The sequence below is a fragment of the Giraffa tippelskirchi genome, chromosome 2, assembly GCF_054371585.1.
Source record: "Giraffa tippelskirchi isolate mGirTip1 chromosome 2, T2T-mGirTip1v1.2.pri, whole genome shotgun sequence".
Lineage (NCBI taxonomy): Eukaryota > Metazoa > Chordata > Mammalia > Artiodactyla > Giraffidae > Giraffa > Giraffa tippelskirchi.
The window spans coordinates 150,157,292-150,169,781 of NC_137276.1; the positions used below are offsets into that span (position 1 = coordinate 150,157,292).

Consider the following 12,490-nt stretch of genomic DNA (forward strand, 5'->3'; position numbering starts at 1 on the left):
AAGCTAGAGGTTGCTCTTTTGGTTACAAATCAAGTGGGAGGAGAACAGTTCTAAGCAAATAACAAACGATGGTCAGTCGACCAAGTCTTTAATCCAGTGCTCAATGTGTTCTATTTCTTTAATGAATTAACTGTAAGTCATGTAAATTATTATTCAAACTTCTGTTTTAAAAAGTATGGGTTCATGGGCAACCATTTTACTACTAAAGACATACAGTAAATCCAAATCAGTGAATTACAAACAAGCAAAAGAGGTGAGAATTATGACGCTTTCAAATGCTTAAGTTTGATTATGTAACCTATCATAGGCTCTGTAAATAAGACTTGCACTTTAATGATTTTTTTAGCCCTAGGAATTAAATGGCAGCATTGTTTTTCCGAGAATTACCACAGTTATCCAAGGAGGAGAGGAGCGAGTTTCTGTAAATAAACAAAAGACTGTTGAACTTTAGCAAAATGACCCTATTTGAGTTCTTGGAGAAAAACCTCTACCTATTTCCAAAAAGCAAAATAAAAATTAATGACATCAAAAATTACCATTTACACTTGAAGCTGTTCTCCATTTTATGTAAAATAGTTGCACGCTAAGAACTGGTCTGTAAGAGGAGAACAGCCTGGACTGTTGTTTTTTCTTCCTCATTTCCTTTTTAACCTGAGAATTAGAAGAAAGTGCTGATGATGCTTGCTTAACCCTGCTTTTAGTGCCAGGCTGTGACCAGCTCTCTGTGAAACCATTTCTGACCCTCTGCTTGCAGTGTTGAGCCTGAATTTTTCCCCTTCCTTGCCCATCACTGTCAGTCAATTATAGGATTGAACTGAACCAGAAAATCTGGTACAGTCTGGTAATTAGTACAAAGGGTTTCCAGTCTAGTGTAAAGACGGGGATGCAAGAGCCCCAGCAGTCACAGAAATCATTTTGATTGGCCCTGGACATTGCCTTTTAGTGCTGCTCGGTGACTTCCTAAAGATACTGCCTCCTACCCTACAGGTCTTCTCCTTTAAGTACATTATGGACCTTTTTTAAAGTCGTGTGTCTGTGTATGTGTGTGTTTCTTTTTTTAGATCCAACTTCTCCCATTTTTAGTCTGTCATTTTTGCCTATCAAACAGACACATTTTGACTTGCCCAACAAAGAACCAAGTTATCAACACTCACAGAAACTGACATTTTTAATTCAGGCTTCATTATGTCTTTGAATTATGACAGTGAAGTACAAAGACATTTTAAGAGTTTTTTCATTTTTTTTTTTAAATCCAGCATTGGGATGTTTATCTTTCTTTAGTATTCATATTTCCTTTTCTACTTTTATTCTCAGTAATATATAATTAGCATTATCAAAACCATCAGCTATTATCCTTTATGACTTTTGACCTTTATTTTTTTTAATATGTGTCAAGCTAGAGCACTCTCTAAAATAAGTAAAAATGCTTTCAGAGATTTTAATGAAATATTTTAGGGTTATAAAAATGATGAAACAATTTCAAACATGAATCTCTTTTAAATATCAATGTTACATGATAAACAAATAACATTATATGATAAAACTATAGTGACACAATAAATTTCAGAAAAAAATATTTTGTAAAACAAACTTGTATTTGATGGTAAGTGAAATTTTATAATCTATACTTCATCACACATTTTTAAACTACTACCATGGAGTTCTTGGCCTAATATCAATGCTACTTTTAGGTAAATCATATATTTTTTGCAGAAGCAACAACCTCTTTGATTATAGATGACAAAAATTCATTAGTCACATATTAAATGCAGCAAAAGTGTTTGGTAGCTTGTCAGTGTAAACAAATGCCTGCCTTCAAAAGATAGATATATGTATATGTAAGGGCAAATTTAATGTCTGACACCCTGTACAAAACTGCAAAAGCAACAGTCCCCAATATAACAGGAGGAAAAGAAAAAACAAGGTTTTTCATTTCCAAGAATGCTATCCTTAGCACAATCTGCATCATGATTTTATTCATGATGCATGTGTGCTCTGAATCTTCTAAAGGCCCATTTACTTACCCACATCTTAATGTAGCTTTAAATATCTGTTTTATCCTACATACAATCTTAACAAAAGTAGTTATCACATCTGGTACTGATTTTTACATGTCTGGCTTTGCTATTAAATTTCAAGGTTAATATTGCTTCTGTAACCCTTGTCACAAATAATGTGTTTTCCCAGTAAACATGTCATAATTTTAAAGGCTGTTCAAGAAGCAGTACTTCTGTTGAAATAGTTTTGCATTCATTTTTCTATTGTTTTTTAACCATAATATAGTGTATGCTTTGAAAAGAATGCACATATTTATATAATTAACACTTTTTGTTTTTAGTAAAACCTTGCTCATTAAAAATAAGAGAGTCTTAGAAACCGTATAAATGGGCAACTTCTCAGTGACAATATTTGCATTCAAATTTAATCCACCATCATGTTGGTATCTTGAAATGTATCCATAAAGTGACTGATGGAAAGATACATTCTGGTAATATTTTTCTTATTTTTTAATCTAAAATATATGTTGAAATTCAAAAGGTGCTTGCCACATGTGGTATGGCAGTATTCTACATTCTGTAATAGCTAAACGCTGTGTGAGTCTGTATAACATTACAGGGGTTCACAGGCTTTAATATGGACACAAATATTCTTTTCTGCTTCAGTCTTACTTCAAGTGGTAGGAATAAGGCTCGGGTAAAACTAAAGATTATCTAACCTCATGATTTTCAAACTATGTTCCCTTGAGCTCTTGGGCTCTCTGGGGATACTTAGGGCTATGGAGGAAGGGAGGCCAAGTAGCCTCTTACCTCTTGCCTTTATCTGCTGTGACTGTTAGAGTTCCATGTAAGATGGGATAGCCATGCTGGAAGGAAGAAGTAAAAACTTATTGATGAAGGCTACCTTACGGATAAAGAAAGGTTATCCATAAGATAATCAGGATTTACTTAATGTGCCACTCTGAGTCAGTAACAATGTTAATTTTTTGGTCCAATATCTTGTGCCTTAGTCTTAAACTCACTCTACTAAACCACAATAAACTTTCCCTACACATCTATAGGTCTTTTTGCATAGTCATCCTAAACAATATTACTAAAAACACACACTAAGAGATCCATAAGTCAATGTTCAAAACCAAGATACTTACTGAGAATACAGCATCTAGGTAGGTAATACAATTGAGTAACATGTTGTAGCCCCAAATCATGCCCTTTATTTGGCAATAACATTAAATCTTTGGTTCATTATTGTAGCCCTTAGGTAAAATATTGATTCATCTATTTTTAGTAAAGTAATATTTGGGGAGTATTTTTAAACTTTTAATTGTGATTTAAAAAAACAACATAAAATTAACCATCTTAACTATTTTTATGTGTAAAATTCAGTACTGTTAACTGTATTCACATTTTGTGCTTGAGGGTATCGTGTACAGTGAAAGAAACTGGAACTTAAATTTAAAACAGAATTAACGAAAGTAAAGCTGAATGAAGATGCTACTTTTCCCAAACTGTGTTTTATGGAATAGTCTTTTTATAAGACGTGCCAAGTAAAAGAGGAACATGGTCAAATAATCTTTGAAACGTAGCATGTTATATCCTGCTCTAAGAAATTTACAGTGACAATTTGGACCTGAAAAACTCTGAGAAATCATATTGTAAAGATCTCTTTGAACTTTATATATTATAGAGTATCCTAAACAATTTTTTCATAGACTTTCCTCACCTATTTTTCATTTTAAAAATCTATCCTTCAGAGCTAATGTTTTGTTAAATACATTTTGGGAAATTCTCTAGTAGAACTTTTGCAGATTAAAGAAAAAGACCTACAAGTTAATGTTTCTGTTATTTATGTTAACTGGTTCTGTATTTACCCATCCTTTATCCTCATTTTTAAGACAGGATATTAATGGACATCCCATTAATTCAATCACTCAACAAATATTTAGGCACAATACTAAATGCCAGGAGTACAGTAGTGAGGAAATCAATCAGGGCCCATGATCTTACAGAGTTTCAGGAAAAAAATCACCACAAGTGCTCTAGTGTCTAAAAAAGAGAGAAAAAGAAATAGAAGAAGCACAAGCAATTTTAGCTGTCTCTGGCACTCACAACTTACTTGGTTATGTTTGTTTCCCCTAATTCTAAAATGAGAGAAGAGGGAAAGGAAAAAAGAAAAGCTGAATATCAATCCAGAAGTTTACAACCTATTCTTTGAATAGGGATATGCCATATTCTCCTGAGGTCTACTTTTGCATCAATTAGATCTTTGGTAATTCTCTAATAATCCAAAGATGGGCTTCCATTGTTTATAACGAGGGAGATGGGTAGGAATGGAAAGAAAGAAAAGAAAGCAAAAGAGGAAGGAGGGAAGGACTGCCGAGAGGAAGGGAGGGAAGAGCATGGATGGGGGAGAAAGAAAATGCAACACAGTGTTTTCTGCTCTTTCTTCCTATTGTAACTGCTTAGTTATTGATGTTACCTTCTATATAAGATAATTCTTTTTCAAGTGTAAGCTGAAGACCTTGCTTGTTCAACAACAGTCTGCATGTCATCACTGTCTTTCTAATAATTCAAGAGAATCCCTCCATCAGATTCAAGCCCTACTTCTGTTAGGAAATATTTTCTTTAATTAACCAACCGATCTACTAGCTCAGGCTCTGACCTCTATACTGGGAAATCTGTGTCTTCATCTGAACAGATGTCTCCTAAGCAAAGGAAAAGACAGGCCCATGGGTTCAGCTAGTATGTGATTCTCTAGAACTATCCCATCCCAAGAATGCCTACACAAAAATGTTAGACAGAGTCCTACCAAAAGATGTTCTCGAAAGGTTTAGGAAGAGCCTTGCCTTCTTACTGGACGGTTTCCTCATGTCCTGTTTTCTTGACTGGAAGTCAGTGACTTGAGCGGTAGCTCCTGTATACGCTACTTGAAAATAAATATTGTAGGTTACCAGTCTTTGATCACAGAAATTTAGGAAGAAGGAAAGGCTGCAAAATTTAAAAGAGAAAAATAAAAAGGCTTACAACTCAGAGAGAAAAAAGGAAGACCTATGGTTTCTTGGCTACATTTGCTATCACTGATGCGCCACAAGTGATTCTGTAAATTGGTTCTGAGCTGCATTCTCTAGGAAATCACAACTTCATTTTGTTCTTTCCCTCCAACTCCTCCCAGCAATTCCTTCGATGGAAATAATGTGAGATAAGATCATTGTCAGAATACTATGAGGAAAGGACTTGGTAAAGAATTTGGAATTTTCAAGTTTAAAATTAAGAGCTGTGTTAGTCTGGTTTCTTGTTCTAGTTAGCTGGCAATCAATTTTCTAGTTCATTCTCCTCTCTGTCATTTGCCTGTTGATAATATGCTAGGCCACTGCACTACTTGTCCTATTTTATTCCTTTTAATTAACTTTTAAAAATCATTTATGATTACTTGCATGGATTTCTATTCTCTCTTCTCATCAAATTTGTTTGGCTTATTTTTTATTTACACACCACTACCCACTGCTGTGAATTAACAATAACAAAAAAACTGCACTCCTCCCTTCTACCTCTTGAACTGGAGAAACAGTTAGCTAATAAGAGGCTAAATGAGCCTTAGAGTATAGAGAAGCAGGAATCCTTAAATTATTTAAATTGAAAAATGGCTGGTTTTACAATCAGAAAAACTCAAGTGGACTGTAAGCCCTACTTGATTGTCCCCCCCTTATCTGGATGATCTTGTAATGACAGCTGGAGTTATCTACCATCAGCATCACTGTCCACAAAAGCATCTCCTCTTTCTGCTCCACTCTGCAGCAGCCCTGGGGAGCTGGAGTTGTTTCAGGGGAGAGGGTCCTAAAGGACTGGAAACTGTATTAAAATGCAAAGCTGTCTCTAGTGACAATAAAAGCTCAGTAAACAGTGACAGATCTGCAGACTAGAAAACTGAGATTTCATACAGTGCCACCAATAGCCTAGGGTCAGTGTAAAATAAAAAAGCAATGTGAAATAAAGAGCAGTGTAAAATAAAGACTAAGAGCTGGAAGGAAAGGAAAATATCATGTTTCAGTGTTAGCAGTGCAACAAATGCTGTGTGTCAGACCAGGCCTTGCAGATTTCTGTCTCAGGAAGCAACCCAGTCAAATGTATTGCGGGAAGTCAGGATAGTGTTTGCTTTGAAAGATTAGGGAAGTACCCCCAAAACATTCCTGATTTTCTCTCCATAAGCAAGTTGTTCTTGAGCTGTATCCATGAATTTTCTGAAACTTTTTGTTGCTAATAGTATTAGTAGTAATAAGATGGTAACAGCAACCTATCACACTTTTTGAAAGCCCTTCACTTCATTTGCCATGTTGCCATGAGGAACTGAATCTTCAACATATACTTTAAGTTACTTGCCCAATTTAACTGACTGCATTGTAAAATAAAATCAAATTTATCTGACATTGTGTCCATTTAACTCAAAGGACTCCATGTATATTACTCACTAATAAGTTGAGAAACTGAAAATTAAGATGCCAAAGTATAATTAAGTCATTTGTTACAAACAAGGAAAATTAAAAACATGATTCAAGTGATTTCAATTTGAGAATGCTAAGCTTTTCATAAATCCCTCTTCCTTTATCTTGCATTCAAATTCCTTACTAGAAAAAAAAATTAAGCACAAAAGTAATAAATAATACTTTAAATAGCTCAGTACTCATAAAAATCAAAGCAGTATGTTCCCTGTGAATTGAAAAACTTTCTCAGGAGAGATTTATTAATATTATCATCACCACCATGACAACCACCTACCTCCACTTATTGAGTGCTTACCATATTTCTCCCCAGCCCTTCTTTCTCTTCCAAGTCTCATCTTCAAGCTCATTTTCCCTTCTGCCCAGGAACCTTGGAAAGAAAACAACAACAAAGTGTTGATCTAAATTACCTAACTGGCAATTTCTCTTTTTACTCAACTAGCAAGTTCAGCTAGCAAATGAAAAAGCTGAATAGAGTACCCCATTCCTTCATGTTCCGCAGAAAACATAAAATTACTGGTCAGATCACAATTACTCAAATTACCAGAAGAACCCCCTAAGTATGTAATACTTTTGTCCTTATTTTTCCTAAAAATATTGTGTTTATATCTGACATGTTTATATACTGATTTTTGTGATGATAAAGACTGGTAGAGTTACTTAAGATGTTTTTTCAATTTTCAGTTCAGAGATGCCTTAAGGTGTGACCTTGTACACCAGCTTCCTTCTCCAATGTAAGAAAACAAGATCCTCTCTGTCCCCAGAAACAAGACTGGGCACTGGAACACAGAGAGGCCCCTTTGTCCAGCTCCCTCCACCACCCCCATTAATATGCACTGCTGCAAACGAGGCCCAGTGAGGAACTCTTTTGACTTAGGGAGACTGGATTTTTTGCAAAACCCCAATCTTTGTTCCACAGGGACACATGTCAAGTGACAGTCCCCCATAGTAATTGTAACTCCACCATGTTCTCCCATTCAGGACAGTGTTCTGGTGTGCAAGCGAGTGAAAATAATACTGTTACAAGGATAACCTTGAGTTTTCTGGAATTAATTCTTAAACCCGAAAACTTATCATTTCACATTTCTTGTAACATATTTCAATCACAGCTGATCATGACACACACACCAAAGTCTTGCGGACAGTGGGGTTGAAAATAGCCATTTAGCACAATTAACAGCCAAACAGGAAGAGCTAATAAATGATGAGATCCTTTGATCCCTAGAACTAACCAGAGATGCAAGAGAGCACTCTGAACTACCACTGCCTCTTAAGAATCTTTCAGTAAATGATAGGATCAAACCCTACTGCTCTGCTCCTTTCAGCCCGGTACCTTTCATACCAAGTTGGCTCAACAACCACAAATTTATGAGGGCAGGACAGAGGGTGTTTACATTAAACTTTTAAATAACTGTGTGTGTGTGTGTGTGTGTGTGTGTGTGTGTGTGTGTGTGTGTGTGTGTGTGTGTGTGTGTTAGTTGCTCAGTCGTGTATGACCCTTTGAGATCCCATGGACAGTAGCTCACTAGGCTCCTCTGTCCATAGAATTCTCCAGGAAAGAATACTGGAGTGGGTTGCCATTTACTTTTACAGAAAATAACCTAAGATACCAAAATATTCTTAACAGTATGAAATTAATTGTATATATGCCCTGTGACTCAATTTCTTTTTATTAACTGCACTTTTGGCATGGGTTAACTTGGACTGTACACTGAAAAACAAAATTAATTTTGAAATTTTCAGTGCTCAAAAGTGCAATGACTTTCTGGAGTGCTTTTAAAAAGACAAATAAAATCAGACTCTCTGAGAATGGGACCAAGTCATCAGTAGTTTTTAAAGCTCCACAGATGATTCCAAGGTGTAACCAAGATTAAGACCCAGTGGCCTAAGGAGGGGAAAAGGGCAGGAGAGGGAGGTTAGTACAGGGCAATATTGAGAAACTGTGGTCATGCAATTATAATTGGTGTTCAATTATAATTGGTGTTATTTAGATTTGTCAACCTGATATTCTTAGAGCCGCCAATGACACTGGAGATGGGCCTAAGATGTTCCGCAATGGCAATCATTTGCTGTCTCCCTGTGTCTCTATCCTTGGAGCCTTGTATCCCTGGGAGCCAGGGCAAAAAGGAAGTGCTGACTTCTGCATAGCTGCAGAATTCTCTTAAAACAGATTCACTAAAATCTCTCTCTACTTCTTTCTCTTTAGAGGCAGGTAGAAGTAGATAGTCCTATACCTACTACAGACTTCCTCAGAATAGACAGATTCAGACTAGACCGAAAAAATATGTATATATGGTATATCTATTGCAAACAAGGTGCTAACTTAATCCTTACTACCACCTCATGAGTCAGGCATTAGATCTGCCTCCATTTTATAGGTGAAGATACTGAAAAAAGCAACATAAGAAGGCTGCTCAAGGTCATACAGCTAAAATGTGTCTAAATCTGGACTTTTTACTCTAAGACAGATGGAAAACTGACCAAGGGTCACCCCAGCCATTCATGGACAGCTGTCTGTGCCAAAGCAATTCTTCATTCTTTAGGTAGACAATCAAATTAGTATGCTAATTGTGTTCTTTGCTAGTATGTGTAAGCAAGCATTATACTCACAGACATAGAAAAGAATCTTAGTATTCAGACACCAGTATGGTATATTTGTCCTCTTTTGAAACATCATCACTAGTTCTCGTAACCAATTTAAGTCTATTGGAGTTTCTTTGATTAAAAAACTGTTTGAAATAGCTAAGAGAACCCAGCATATGCATCGAAGCTCAAGCTTTCATGGAACCTTTGAAAACAGTATATGACTTCGTTCTATAACTTTTTTTTTTTTTTTTGATTTGTGCTTAGTCGCTCAGTCATGTTTGACTCTGCAACACCATGGACTGTAGCCTGCCAGGCTCCTCTGTCCATAGGATTTTCCAAGTAAGAACACTGGAGTCAGTTGCCATTTCCTCTTCCAGGGGATATTCCTAAACCAGGGATTGAACCTGAGTCTCTTGTTTCTCCTGCATTGGCAGGTGGATTCTTTACCACTGCGCTAACTTTTTTTGATACTGAACTTTTAAATTTTTATTGGGGTATAGCTGACTTACAATGTTGTGTTAGTTTCAGGTGTACAGCAAAGTAAATCAGTTATACATATACATATATCCACTGTTTTTTAAGATTCGTTTTCCATATAGGCCATTACAGAGTAGAGTTCCCTGTGCTATACCGAAGGTCCTTATTAGTTATCTATTTTATATATAGTAGTACGTACACTGGAGAAGGCAATGGCAACCCACTCCAGTATTCTTGCCTGGAGAATCCCAAGGATGGAGGAGCCTGGTGGGCTGCTGTCTATGGGGTCGCACAGAGTCGGACACAACTGACGCGACTTAGCAGCAGCAGCAGCAGCACATACGTGTTAATTCCAAGCTCCCAATTTATCACCCGATCACCCCAGAGTAAATGGAAATCTTCTTGAATTCACAGTGCTAGAAAAGAAAAAATAATAATAATAATATCTTGTATGGTCTCCCTTAAGTCCTACTTTGTGAGCGTAACTGGGATTTGGCGTCAACCCCAAACAGCTGGAGCCATCTGTTTCCTATTTTGTAAACTTTCACTCAACCAGAAATCACTAGTTACCTAAAGAAACAGCCAAAGGTAAAACTTGCCCTTTACTCAAGCACTGCCTTGAGTGAATTGTGTCTATTATGTGCTAGGCACTGTTGCTCCATTTCATTTTTACCCCTTTCCCAACTTACTGGCTCTCCTGTCCCTCTTCTTCTCACACTCCCAAAGGCCTTTTCTCTGTCCTTCTACACCTCGGAGCCAAAACCTGCTCCTCAATTTTTCATTCATATGAAGGCAAAAGTTCTTGATAACAGCTAACAATAATTATGATTTCCAAGGTGATGTGCATTTTCACAGTGATCAAATTCTTTATGCTAAAAGGGCAATGGTCTTATAATTCCAAGCAGTGGTTCCCTGGAGATTGATGAAGCTTGCTCTGATTTTGTCACTTCATGGCAGCCTATGGCTCTCCTGAGGTCAAGGCCATGCCTTTCCAAGTTTTTATCCCAAGTGCTTGGCACAGTGACAAACATATCTGGCACTCAATAATGAAGGAAGCTCTGGCCTGAGGCAAACAAGTTACAATAACAAGTTGCTGAGTGAGAAGATGGTGGGTTAGTTTTGAGCCAAAATACCATCAGGAGAGGCCAGGTGGAACAATAAGAGGAGATAACCCAGAGCCATCATTTGAACTCTCCAGAAGTCTGTGCCAGTTTTGAGAGATTCCTGGGAGTTCCCGTTAGCTCTAGTATCTACAGATCTGGTTTTACTCAGGTCTGCTACATTTCAATTTGTTGAATGGAATTGGGATAACAAGTAACTGAATCATTTTCAAAAAATCCATACTGAGCATCTCCTATGAGCCAGGAATGCTGCTAGGCATTGCAGATACAGCAGCATAAAATCTAGTTCCTGCCCTCATAAAGCTAATATTCTACTTAAAGACTCTGGTGTGAAAGCATTAATTACATAATTTAGTATTTAACTGGAGTCATATTCAGTGCTACAAAGGAAAACTGCAGGATGCTAAGAAAGCATATAACAGAGGGACATGATCTAATACAGAAGATGAGACAAAGCTCAGAAAAAAAAAAAAAGTCATTTAAGCTGATTCCTGAAAGATAAGGAATTAGGAAAGGAATTAGGTGGGTAGAGTAGACATTTCTAATAAGTACCTTTATCATGTGATACACTAGATACACTACAGCTAATCCTGAGAATTGTCTCAACTCCTTTTCTTTGATGTTCACGAAGTAAAACTTTTGAGATCTTTGCAACAAGTTAGCCTATTCAAGGCTCTGAATTCAGACAAAAGGAAACACTGGCATAGAAAAAGAAATCATTTGCATATATGTCAACAACTTGCTGAGGCACACACAAGTCTACTGGGATCCCATCCGTGACTGCTCTTCTGTGCTCTCACCTAGGCTATTAGCATGAACGCCCATTTGACTTACCCCATAAGCAGGCTAGCAGCTTTCAAATTCTAAAATGACCACAGACTAGACTTTCTATATGGCTCTATCCAAAAACCTTGGGCAAAAGAAAAGGAATTAGGAAAAAGGAAATGAGACAAGGCCTGAAGATCTCAGAGAGAGTCTGATCTGTGTAAGGGGTACTTTAACCATTCCATCCACCTTTCTTTTAATATGGAGCCAGTTCTTTGTAAGTTTGCAAAAAGACATTTCCAAGCTCATCATGCTATTTTATACATCACCTTTCCTTGGCCCTTGGTGCCCTTCTTCAGCTAATTAAATTCTTGTTCCTAAACTTTAACCTCTGGCATTTTATCTTCTTACCTTACTGTCCCAATCGAGATCTCCCTTTTTTGTGTTTTCACAGAATGCTGTACTTTTATACCTCATCAGTTATAATAACTGATTTACTTATCTGATTCATCTATTTCTTGTGGAAGTAAGTTCCTTAAGGGCAAAGCTCATTTTTAATCATTTTTATATCCCTAGTTTCTAGCAGAGTACTACTTTAAAAATCCACTGAATGAATTAATGCTCATGTATGATACTTTTCTTAACCTCTAGACAGGCACAGAGATTTAGATTTTACATATTTAGTAAATGGACATGGAAGCCTGGCATGCTGCAGTCCATAGGATCTCAAAGTGTCTGACACGACTGAGTGACTGTGAAATGAACTGAACTGTCTAGTAAATAAGTCTCGTTTTGTACACAGAAAATTTTTGACTCATACCAGCCTGAAATTCTCCACTTAGAGATAAGTCTGCTGTGATTATCTTAACTAGGCTGTTGCTCTATAGTCTTTCTTTGAAAACATCTTAAGAACTTAAGTAAATCATTATACATGGCCCAACTGACTAATAAATCAGTTAAGAACATGATTAGTTTTGATGTTCAACACTGAATAAGATTCAACCATATGCATAAGTCTGATCTTTTAGATAGTGCATTTTAAATAAAT

General features: G+C 36.7%; 1 protein-coding gene and 1 long non-coding RNA gene across 4 annotated transcripts in view; one reads left to right on the top strand and one right to left on the bottom strand.

The window, feature by feature from the left end:
* LOC145538674 (uncharacterized) overlaps nucleotides 1–12,490 on the top strand; it is a 736,734-nt gene that overhangs the window by 600,872 nt on the left and 123,372 nt on the right. The window lies entirely within an intron of this gene.
* The window catches only part of LOC145538675 (uncharacterized), a 183,973-nt gene that overhangs the window by 95,076 nt on the left and 76,407 nt on the right, over nucleotides 1–12,490 (bottom strand). For both annotated transcript variants that reach the window (XR_014077170.1, XR_014077171.1), the window contains exon 2: nucleotides 6,792–6,863. This is a non-coding gene — a long non-coding RNA (uncharacterized LOC145538675). The remainder of the gene's footprint in view (nucleotides 1–6,791; nucleotides 6,864–12,490) is intronic.